The sequence below is a fragment of the Condylura cristata genome, unplaced genomic scaffold, assembly GCF_000260355.1.
Source record: "Condylura cristata isolate star-nosed mole 26May11 unplaced genomic scaffold, ConCri1.0 scaffold00010, whole genome shotgun sequence".
Taxonomy (NCBI): Eukaryota; Metazoa; Chordata; class Mammalia; order Eulipotyphla; family Talpidae; genus Condylura; species Condylura cristata.
In genome coordinates this window covers 41,242,772-41,255,274 of record NW_004567111.1, presented here as the reverse complement: position 1 = coordinate 41,255,274, position 12,503 = coordinate 41,242,772, and the positions used below count along the sequence as shown (strand labels likewise).

The 12,503-nt window shown below is 38.3% G+C and overlaps 1 protein-coding gene across 1 annotated transcript in view; it reads left to right on the top strand.

Annotated features, from left to right (window-relative positions):
• The first annotated feature begins 1,592 nt into the window (after positions 1–1,592).
• FLT3 (fms-related tyrosine kinase 3) overlaps positions 1,593–12,503 on the top strand; it is a 62,097-nt gene continuing 51,186 nt past the window's right edge. The window contains exons 1-2 of the mRNA XM_012723383.1: positions 1,593–1,699; positions 10,392–10,594. The gene's annotated coding sequence lies outside the window, so the exon portion shown is untranslated. The remainder of the gene's footprint in view (positions 1,700–10,391; positions 10,595–12,503) is intronic.

The window sequence follows — 12,503 nt, the reverse complement described above, 5'->3', positions numbered from 1 at the left end:
CAAAACCACAATGGGATATTATCTCATACACATTAGATTGCTATTAAAAATACAAGAGATAGAGGACCTTCCTGGTGACATAATCAGTTAAAAAGTACTATGAAGCTATCCATAGCCACTGCAACATGAGTTCGATCCCCAGCCAGGGAGGTGACCCACATGGCATAGCAGACCTCTCCTGTCTCACCCACTGCTCCTGTCAACAGTGTATTTCAGTATGTCTGCCTGGTCTGTTCCTGACTCTGTCTCTAGTGAATCCTCTCACCCCTCATACCTCTAGCCTACACCCCAGTTCTTGTATGCATTAATAAATACATCTTTAAAAAATAAAATAAAAATACAAGAGATATCAAGTGTTGGTGAAGATTTGGACAAAAGGGAGCCCTTCTTTAAACAATGTGGAAGGGAATGTAAATTGGTGCAACTATTAGGAGATAAAGCTCAAATAATTAAAAATAGAACTACCATATGATCCAGTAATTCTACTTCTGGATATGTGTCAAAGAAACAAAGTCACTGCAAATAGATGCCTGTACTCCCATGTTCATTGTTAGATTATTAACAATGGCCAAGGCATGGAAACACTCAAAATGTTCACTGATGGACAAATAGATAAAGAAAATGTGACTGATGGAGATGTAATATTCCATCATATATAATTTATATTCAGTATATGTTCTATTTATATCAATATATAACATTGTATGTATAATACACTGTTATAAATTGTATGTATAATAGACTGTATTTAAAGGTCTAGAGAAGTAAAAATGGTTTACTTGTGAGGATATCAGAATTTAGAATAAGTTTTCACTTATAGTTCTAGTAGTATTGGTGCAATACTTCTATAACTCTCCTAATTCTATTCTGGTATACTTCTTCTTTAATAAAGAATTAAAAATAGGGCCCTCCCTGGTGGCACAGCAGGTTAAAGCACAGCACTAAGAAGCTAAAGCCACTTCAGCATGAGTTTGATCCCAACCCCGGAGGTGACCCACCTGGTGTGGCAGACGTCTCCTGAGCTGTCTGCTGCTCCCCTCAGCAGTGTACTTAGTTGATCTGCCTGTTCTGCTCATCACTCTGTCTTGGGTGAATCCTCTCACTGCCACCCAACTCTGGCCTGTACCCCAGTTCTGTATGCATAAATAAATCTCTCTCTCTCTCTCTCTCTCTCTCTCTCTCTCTCTATATATATATATATATATATATATATATTTATATAAAATAAAATAGAGTAAAGCAAACCAGTGAATATGTCTTAATGTGGCTCCCACAAATAGCTGCAATACTGAGGTTCTTAAGCAAGAGAAAACTGTCTCCAGTTACAAGGTAGGAAGATAATTGAATAGCAATCGGGACAGCACAGATAAAGACACATCCATCACTGCAGAGCTTTCTGTTAGACAGCACTATTCTAAGTCCACTGCTTTTGATTTATATTAGGATTTGCCTTTTGTGAAATGGTATTTCCCATAACCTTCATGTTGGTCACTTTTCCTTGATTATATTTTGTTTTGTTGTAAGATAAATGTTTGCTCTTTAAGGTGTGCATATATCACTATCATTGTCCTTATTTTGTCTTACAGTTGCTTTTTCAGCAATAATATTTGAGACGATTACAAATGAAGATCTGCCTGTGATCAAGTGTGTCTTAATTAATCATAAGAATGATTCGTCAGTGGAAATATCACATCCCAGGGTAAAGTAATATTACTTTTAGGTGTTTATTCTAGAGATTATACTTTGTAATATATTAAGAACTACCAGGCTATATGGATTTTTCTTTTTATATATTTAATAGTATTATGTACTCATGTGGTGCAGATGAGCACCTAAACCCACAGCTGTCTGACCCCCCATTCCATCAACAATCACATTCTCCATTGGATAGGATTCAGGAAGGACACTGATACATATATCAGTAACAGGAATTTCCCTTTTTCTTAAAAGACAATCGGATTTCTCTTTCCAACTGAGACCTTAATTTCTAACTGCTTTCTGGACATAGACAAATAAATTTTCCATTTGTTCACTAATCCACTTATGTAATTTATTTCACTTCTACAATATTCCCCATAGCCTGTTCCTATTCCTATAAAATTGATTTCTGTTGATGGCCTTGTCTAGTTCCCAGGCATGAAAGCTCAGTGTCATTTTGAACTACTTCATCTCCCTTGCCTTCACATTTGGTTAGTTAGCAAATTTCTCAATTCCTTCTCTTCAGTAGTTCTCATACAATCACCTCATATTCTCTAGTCTCACTGCCACTTCCCTAATTCAAGCCCTCATGAACTCCCACCAAATCACAATAATACTATAGGTGACTTCTTCCCTTATGGTTCATCTCAGACAGGGCTACCAGACTATTCTTCCAGAACCACAGCCCATTCGTTACTGCTAGTTTGGTACCTTCGGTGTTCCATAAACTACATCTAGGTTTATCAAATCCTAACCTTGATTTCAACATACATTTCTCCTTCATGCTTTTCATCTAATATAACTTAGGCATTTACTAAAATTAATATAGATGATAGAGAAATGAAAATTATAGAACTCTATATATAACAAAAAGTGAACATAAATTAGCAAGTTTTATAGACATTTCTAGTTTAGGATTCATACAAATGTATAGTCACTTTGTTTTCTTTTACATAAGATTAATCCATGGACACATGACATGGTCACCTGGCCTCTGCCCTCCAAAAAGTCAGAGATAGTAAAAATATTCTCAAATTTTAAAAACAGTGTAACATAGGTTTCAATCAGTAACACATTCAACATAAATACATAACTCCTGCTTTAACACTTGATTTTTCTATGCCATAACCATGGTAAGTTTTAATTTTTAACAGAAATATTGATGTCATCATATATTGACTTATTAATAATCAAGGCAACTTGCATAGCAATATTTCAGTACAAACAATAATCCTAACATTATTTTCAAAACTTTTTGTGTCTTGTAAATGTAAGAAATTAGCTGTATATATTTGTTTTCTTACAAAACATCTTTTTTTAAAAAAACATAACCTTTAAAAAATAATCATGGTTGATTCTTGGTTCCTAGTATTTAACCCTGCCTTATTTTTCCATGTATTATAAATTATATTCTTGTGCAATATTCAGGACTGTATTAAGATCAATAGTTCTTAAACAACATTGAGCAGAACACTTTATGACTCCTAATTGCTGCAAAGAGATGTATGGGCTTCCCTGGGGGGGACAGGAGGTGGGGGGGTGGGGGGGGTGTTAAAATCTCAGTGCTATCGCAGCCGTGGCAGCATGAGTTCTATTCTAAGCCAGGGAGCTGACCCATATGGCACAGCAGACCTCTCCTGTCTTGCCCACTGCTCCCCTCAGCAGTGTGTTTCAAGGGGTCCGTGTGTTCTGCTTCCCATTCTGTCTCTGGTGAGTCCTATAAACCTATCCCCCTAGACCCCAGTTCTTGTATGCATAAATAAAATAAATCTTTTTTTTTTTTTTTTAAGAGGAGCCATCTTCCTAGTGCCCTTTACCTTGAAGTTGAAGTTACTCCTTTGGAGTTATTTTCCCATTTCAGTTATTTTCCCATTTCAGAGTTTTAGGGTTTCAGTTTTTTTTGTTTTTTTTTTGTTTTTTTTTTTAAGAAAAAAACAGTTTTGATTTCTTCAATCACTCTGGTCTCAGAGAAGACATCTTCCTGGAAGTCCTATAGTTCAGGGATGTTTTGCCTAACCAAGCACTCTTTGGTCAACAAAACTTGTCAGTGCAATTCTACTCAATAGGTACCAACATATTTAGCTATGTTACCAGTATATCTGGAACCAGAATAAGATGCTTTTACTGTTCTCACAATCCACTTAATTGCTGATAAAATCTGAATCATATTTATAATTTCTGTTTGGGATGATAGTTTTGACCATCTCTCTCTCTCTCTTTTTTTTTTACCATTTTTTTTCATTGTTTTTATTGAAGAGAGAATTTTCAGAGGTTTTTATTTTGCAGTTTCTTCATTTGTTTTTTTTTTTAATATAATAGTTTATTTTTACATCATTTTGTACATTTTTTTTTTCATCTCAATTGTAATCCCTGTGGTTTCCCATCACTGCGTCACCCATGGCCATCACCATAGTCCTGTGCACTTCCCTCCCCCTTTGCCCCCCTTGTTTGATCCCATTCCCCACTCCACCACCACAAAATGTCCCTGGTATATGACTGCTCATTGTTCTTATTATTTTCTTGCCTGGTCCATTATACTCCTGCTATGAGCGAAACCATCCAGTATTTTTCTTTCTCTTTCTGGCTTATCTCACTCAGCATGATCTTTTCCAGCTCCATCCAAGTTGCTGCAAAAGACATGTGTTTCTTTTTTTTGGTTGCTGAGTAATATTCCATTGCATATATGTACCACATCTTTTTAATCCAGTCATCTACTTTTGGGCATTTGGGCTGCTTCCATGTTTTTCCAATTGTAAATAAAGCAGCAATAAACATGGGGGTGCAGGTATCTTTTTGAATCAGTGTTTTTGTGTCTTTTGGGTAGATATCTAGGAGTGAGATTGCTAGGTCGTAGGGAAGCTCCATGTTAAGCAGTTTGAGGAGCCTCCAAACAGTTTTCCATAGTGGTTTTACTAGTTTGCATTCCCACCAGCAGTGCAGGAGAGTTCCTTTTTCACCACATTCTCACCAACATTTGTTGTTGCTAGTTGTTTGAAGATGTGCCATTCTCACTGGGGTGAGATGGTATCTCATTGTGGTTTTAATTTACATCTCCCTTATTATGAGTGATGTCAAACATTTTTTCATATGCTTGTTGGCCATCTACATTTCCTCTTTGGAGAAGTGTCTTTTTAGCTCTTCTGCCCATTTTTTAAAAAATTTTATTTATTTATTTTTAAAGATTTATTTATTTGTACAGAACTGGGGTACAGGCCAGAGATGCTGAGGATGAGAGGATTCACCAGGGACAGAGTGGGGAGCAGAACAGGCAGATGATCAAAGTACACTGCTGAGGGGGGCAGCAGGCGGGCCAGGAGAGGTCTGCCACGCCATGTGGGTCTCCTCCAGGGCAGGCGGGGATCGAACTCATGTGGAAATGGCTTAAGCTTCTTTGTGCTGTGCTTTAACCCGCTGCACCACCAGGGAGGGCCCCTTCTGCCCATTTTTTGACCATCTCTTTTTATGACTGCTTAAAGCCTAGTTAGATCAAACATTACAAAATCTTCAAATTTGCTTTCAATGATTTCACTATAGACAAGAGGTCTGCAGAACAGCCAAGTAGAACGTCCTGTTTTTTCAGCTGCAGACAATGTGCACAGGAAGGTAATGCCCCATGATTCCCAGATTACCTATTACCAAATGGGCTACAAACTTACATATACTTCCTTTCCTCCAGAAAGCTGAAGCTGCATTTAGTCACAGAATCTGTGCCTTTGTGTCACAGTCCCAAGAAACCTAAAACCAAACAAACAAAACACCATTGTATTTTTTTAAAGAACTTTTAAAAATGATTTATGTATTTAGGCATACATGAACTGGGGCTCAGGCCAGGGTACCGGGGATGTGGTAAATGGATTCACCGGAGACAGAGTGGGGAGCAGAACAGGCAGATGTACGAAAATACGCTGGGGGTGGGGACTGCAGGTGGGTCAGGAGAGGAATGCCACACCATGTGGGTTACCTCCCTGGTCTGGGATCAAATTCATGCTGCAGTGGCTGCCAATAGTTTTGTAGTGCTGAGCTGTAACCCATTGTACCACCACTATATCTTAAGGATGTTTTCTGTTTGTGAACAACCAGGATTGGAGTTGACCAAATGCATTTGACAAGCTTGGCATAACTTTTAAACAGGCAACCTGCATGAGCATTATCTTTCTTTGCCATGTCACACCCCCCCATGTTTGGGGGAGCTATTTTGTACATTGTAGTGAGGACTTGGTTGGAAAGAAGGATAACCTTTCTCTCCACATTAGTGTACCTTTCCTTGCTTATCTGGGCTTTTCATAGCTTGTCTGACTTTTCTATTTATGTAAGCAGTGAATGTCTTAGAGATTTCTTAAGTAACTTCGCATCCTTACTAGTAAAATCAGAGAAGCTTGTTTGAGATCAATTGAAATATATTCAACATTACTACAAAAGTTTTCATTTTCTTTTTAAGTTATGGGGTTTAGATGCCATCTCTTAAATGCCAGTGCTCTTTGGTCTCTGGGGTTTCAGCCCAGATCACTGCTGATGGCTGACACCAGTCTTTCCTGGTCAAATATGACTTAGAGTCACTCAAACACAGCTGCATAGAGGCTCCACCTGCCCTGTATTTTCATCATATAATTCTTTTCCGTTCTCTCATCTCTGAAGTTTGTCTATCTAAATTGTGCTGTCTTTAAAATATTTTTAGCTTGCGAGATTTTGAGGTTTACAGAAAAGCTGCAAAAATAGTGCAGAGCTCTTGAATAACCATCACCCAGCTGGCCTCAATATCAACATCTTACATAAACATAACACAATGATCAAAACTAGAAAATTAACCTCTGTGCAATTCGAGTAACTAAAACTACAGGTCTAATTTAAATTTTACCATTTTTCCCCCCTGGTGTCCTTTATTTTTTCTGAGACTGTATCCTGGGTCCCATGTTATATTTAGTTGTGATATTTCCTTAGGTCCCTCCAAGTTGTGAAAGTTCCTTAGTCTGTTCTCGTCTTTGATGACCTTGACATTTTGAAATATCTTTCAATTTGGATTTCATCTAATATTTTCTCACAATGAGGCTGAGATTATGCCTATTTGGCAAGACCTTTGTGGAGGTGATGTTATGTTCCATAATTTCTAGTAGAGGCACTGAAGGATTCTCATTTTGTTTTGTTACTGGTGATAGGCACTTGAGTTACTAGTTGTGTGTTCAGTAACGATCTACACAATGAAGTTATTATTTTTACTTTGTAATTAACAAGTATTCTGGGGGAGTGGTAAATATATTGTTTCTTCTCCAGTTTTCACCTTTTGATTTTGGGTCTTACTATAACAGTTATGTTGTTTGCCTAACTATGATTCATTTTCTCTCATTCCCTCTACATTTACTCACTGAAATTCTTCTGTGAAAAAGAGCTATCCCTTCTCTACATCTTTTAAATTTATTTGTTTATTTACATCAGTATGCACTCAGCTATTTGTTTTTTCTACAGGTTATAATCCAATATTATAATTTTTATTTTGTTGGTTACAGTGCTCCAGTTTTGGTTATTGGGAGCTACTTCAGGATGGGCACTGTGTCCTTTTAACATATCGTGGCATTTTTTAAGCTCTACCCTACTTTCTGGAGCTATTAGATTGTTCAGGCTTATCTTGTATTTTTTCTGCCTGGGCCCTGAATTAGCCACTTTTCCAAGGAGCTTGGTGAGGCACTATGGAGACTGGTTTCTGAAAACATTTAGAGACCAAGACCAAGATCAGGCTCATTACTGGAGTGCCATTGCTTGTAGGACCCTTATCAGACAGACCTAGGAAATACATGAATACACTGTCGCTGAATCACAAGTTGGTCAGTGACAGCCTCTGTAAGGATGGTGCTCCCAATAAGCTGCACCACATGGGTGTATTAGGCTCTTCCATCTAGATTTGTGCAGTTATGCTCTAGGGTTATCATACCGCCAGGAAATGACCTAAGGACACACTTCTTAGAACACATCTCTGTAGCTAAGTGACACATGACTATATACTAACCTCCCCTTACTTATCTCTGTTTATCTCTCTCTTTATCTATCTCTGTCACCTTCAGTTCACCCTAATAATTGATTTCAATTCCACGCTGAAGCATTCCTTCTTATTGGTACTTCTCTTTCTGAGAGTAAGAAATCTGGCTCTCTATATCTGTAATTATTTATTCAATCCTATGTATACAACTAGTTTCAGAGCTGCTAACCCACATCCTAGTGTGAAACATCCTTTTCAGTTAGGTTATTTATTTGTTAAACAATTGAGTTCATTTGGCTTGTATTTCATTTTGAGGAACATGTGCTGTTTGGTTTTAATTATTTTTTGTGCATGTGAAACACAATTTTGGCCTCAAGAGCTATAGTTGTATAAGAGTGTCTACTCAGAAGACCACTACCTCCTCTTCTTTCTACCAAGTTTCTAGCCTTTTACACCTACCTCCTGTACTCAACTAGTCCCTTTAGATTTTCTATGTCATTTCTGTATTTTGTATACAAATACAAAATGCATGTGTATTTTCTTTTTTTTTTTTATTTGTTTATTTATGCATACAGAACTGGGATACAGGCCAGAGATGCGGAGGGTGAGAAGATTCACCAGAGACAGAGCGGGGAGCAGAACAGGCAGATGGAGGAAGTACACTGCTGAGGGGAGCAGCGGGCGGGTCAGGAGAGGTCTGCCGCGCCATGTGGATCTCTTCCGGGGCAGGCGGATATGGAACTCATGCGGAAGTCTCTTAAGCTTCTTAATGCAGTGCTTGAACCCACTGTGCCACCAGGGAGGGCCCTGAATGTGTATTTTCTTATGGCCCCTTCTTTCTGTACATGAAGCATCCTTTTAGCATTTCATTTTCTTCAATTAAAGGATAGCTGGGAAATGGCTCCAAAATAGTTTGTAGAGACTGTCTTTTTAACTCGGTTAGCCTGCATTGTGCAGATGTACCTTAGTGTATTTTATCACTCTCCTCTCTATCAGCAGTTAAGCTATTTCCAATTACAAATGATGCTAGTTTGTAGCTGGAAGTACATTGCTCAACCTGGGATTGTCAGTGAATTCATATGTAGTTTTACTGGGTGTTGCCAAACTTCCCTCCACAGGGGTCAACCAGTTCATTCTCCCTTAGCAATATATGACAGTAACCATTTCCTCATAACCATGCCAAAAACCCATCTTATTATCATATTAAGAAAATTTTGCCCATTAGATAAATGATATCTCAGTGTCTTTTTAATTTACATTTTTTATTTTTAGTGAGTTTGAACATTTTCTCATATGTTTGGACCATTCTTTATATCTTGTGTGGGAACTGTTTCATCCCCACCCCTATTTTTCTACTCTGTTCTTAGTCTGTGTCCCTTAATTATTTTTTGTTTTGTTTTACATTAGGAGTATGAACTCTTTTTGTGATATATATTGCAAATATTTTTTTCCAGTACTCAGCCTTTATTTTTTACTTTATCCTTTGTCCTTCCTTTAGGATTCAGTTCAATGCTAGACTTTAGTGAGGCAGCCTCATGGTTCAGCTTGAAGTGACCTGCCTATCCTCTGAAGTTCCAGAGCACTTAACTTTACTCTTCAGAGTACTTGGTTTCCTTTTATGAGACACATGTATTTTAGTTCTTCCTACTAGACAAGTCTTAAAGGACCAGATCAGCACCATTTTCTTTTCCACTTGTGTGGTACCCACCAAATGATCTAGCTCTTATCAAATAGTGACTAAAAGAATTTACCAGATACTAACTGATGTGAACAAATAAAACCAGAAATATGGTTTATGGTCAGTAACAGAATAGTTTAGTTGCTTTCACCTGAAGAAGTGTGTGCTCTGTGATGGGGCTAGGTGGTGAGGGAGGGGATCCAATGGCAAGAGTTGCTACTCTCCTCTCCTTTCATTAGATGTCAACTGTTCAATGCAGATAATGAGGGAGGTAGTAACAATAAGTCAATGGGACATCTAGATTTTTCAATTCTTTCTAACACAGATAGCAATCTACCATTGCTATGTAGATTCGTATCTACATACCAGTAATTGTAGAAACATTTACCTAGATACTATATATTACCAATATATCATGAATTTTATGGTTATCATAATGTTTGTTAGAACTGTCATGAGAAAGTATCACAGACTGGGTGACTTAAATAACACAAATTTTATTGTCTAACAGTTCTGGAGGCTAGATCTCAAATCTAGATGACTGCCAGGCTCATTCCTTCTGAGGGAGGACTGTTCCAGGCCTCTTTGTTTGACTTGTAGATGACCCTCTTCCTGTTACTTGGCTTCCTCTGTGTGTGTATCTTCTCCATATCTCTCCCCATAAGGCACCTGTCTTATTGGGTTAGAGCTACCCTACTGACCTCCTTTTATTGTTACCTTTGCAAAGACCCTCTCTCCAACCTAGGTCACATTCTGAGATTCTGGCATTTGGGATTTCAGCATATGAAGGTGGGGGTGGCAGAGGACACACAATTAACCCATAAGAGTTTGTAAAACATTTTGGAATGCGATCTAAAATGATCTATTTTTTCTGTAGAGAATTTTAATTAATAGGGTTTTCAGGCAGCAGCATTTTTTCAGTGGTTCTTACATGCAAGAGTGTTATGTGTGCTGTGTCAATGTCTGTGTATTTGATAAGGTCCCAGCTGAGAAGATGCACTAAACATGCACTTGCAGTAAATGCACATCGTTTCTTCTGCGTCACAGGCATCAGAATCCCAGGAAGATCTGCGGTGTGCCCTGAAGCCTGAGCATACAGAGTCTGTCTACGAGGCTGCTGCCGTGGAAGTGGATGCGTCTGCCTCTGTCACCCTGCAAGTGCTGGTCAACACCCCTGGGAACATCTCCTGTCTCTGGTTCTTTAAACACATCTCCCTGAATTGCCAGCCATATTTTGATTTACAAAACAGGTAAGGGGTGGTAGGAAATTATCACCACAGGATTTGGGGAGAAATAATTTCTTGCCATAAAATGTTCTTCATCTGGATTTTCTTTTCAAATGTTTATTGTACTCTCATCTCCGGTGAAAGGATGAATTAAAACTCTAGTTAGATCATGAATACATGACGTTATATATTTGTCAGCACATACATATACAACTGAGTTGTGTTTTGTATGTGTGTATATGTGTGTATGTATATATATGTGTGTGTGTATGTGTGTGTGTGTGTAAACATATATATATATATATATATGTAAATTCAACACAAAAAGTAAATCAAGATGAAATCTGCGGACTTTAGTTAACATCAGTTGTAACAGGGCCTCCCTGGCTGGGTTAAAGTCAGTGCTGTCAAGCTGGGGCCGACCACTGCAGCATGAGTTCGATCCCTGGCCAGGAAACTGACCCACATATGGCGCAACAGGCTTCTCCTGTCTTGCCCACTGCTCCCATCAGCAGTGTATTTCAGTAGATCTATGTGTTCTGCTTCCCACCCTGTCTCTGGCAAATCCTCTCATCTGTGGTCTACACCCCAGTTCTTGTATGCATAAGTACATCTTAAAAGAAAAAACTGAAACAAAAAAAATAATTTGTAACAAATATACCACATCTACACACAACATTAATACTGAAACTGCATGTGCTCTGTGTGGGAAGGCATATGGTATACACTTTCCCCTTGAAACCATTCAAAATCTAAAATTGCTTTCAAAGTAAAGTCAGCTGATTTAAAAACAAATACATAGATATACCTAGGGTCTAAGAAAACACTGAATAGCTGGCAGAATGCAAAACAGTGAAAAAGTTGTATGGGAATTTTAAGGTGTCTCTTTTTAAATTAGTTTTTTTTCTTCAAGATAAAAAGTTATCAAGTTTTTATTATATTTAATGAAAGTAGCTAGAAGCTTACTAGTTTAAGCTTCTTTCTGAGAAATGGTTGAGGACAGAACATTTGGTCATATCTATTCTGTTTCACAGTATGATAAGCAGAATTGCAATGCTATGTGATATTTGTGAGGAACACTGGTCTCATCCAGAAAAAAAGTCTTAGACAAGATTTGTGGGATTTATGTCCACGTCTACATAACTAGCTGTGTGCTGATTGCTGCCCCCTACTGTTCTTCTGTTGCTGAGACTGAAGAGGGGCAGGAAGCAATGCCCACGTAATTCTAAGACCATCTTTCTCTAATTCTTGGGGGCAAGGGACCCCCAAAAACTATAAAAGAGGCTTTTTCTTTCCAGGAACAATGCAGTAAATGGCACCCAAATGGCTTACGTGGGCATCATGGACTTGGCTCGGGTCTGGGAGTCTCGGTGATGGGCTTGTACCTGGGACTTGCTGTTGTTTCTTTAGGGCAAACAAGTTCTTAAGTAACTTTTAGGACAGTGACTGTAATTCTGATGTTTGGTTCTAAATCTTGCTATACATTCATTTTCTTTTCCTCTTTTGAGATGGTTTACTCACTTCTGTTTTTGGTTATTTTTTTCTTGGGGTTAAATCAAAGAATTTAACAAGAATTTTGTCTAAAGACATGTTCTGGTAATCTTACTAAAATCTTATGCCACAACAGTTCTTGCTGAATTGAGATGAAAAAGCAACATTAAATAAATGTAGGATTCTCGGACCTCTCTAGTGGCTCAGTGGGTTAGGATACAGCACTGCAAGCAAGCTAGAAGCAGTTGCTTCACTGGAGTTCAATTCCTGGCCCCTGAAGTGACCCACATGGCATGGCAGATCTCTCCTGACCTACCCGCTGCTCCCCTCAGCAGTGTACTTTGTCAGTCTGCCTGTTCTGCTCCCCATTCTGTCTCTGGTGAATCCTCTCACTGTCCCTGCACCTCTGGTCTGTACCCCAGTTCTGTATGCATAAATAAAT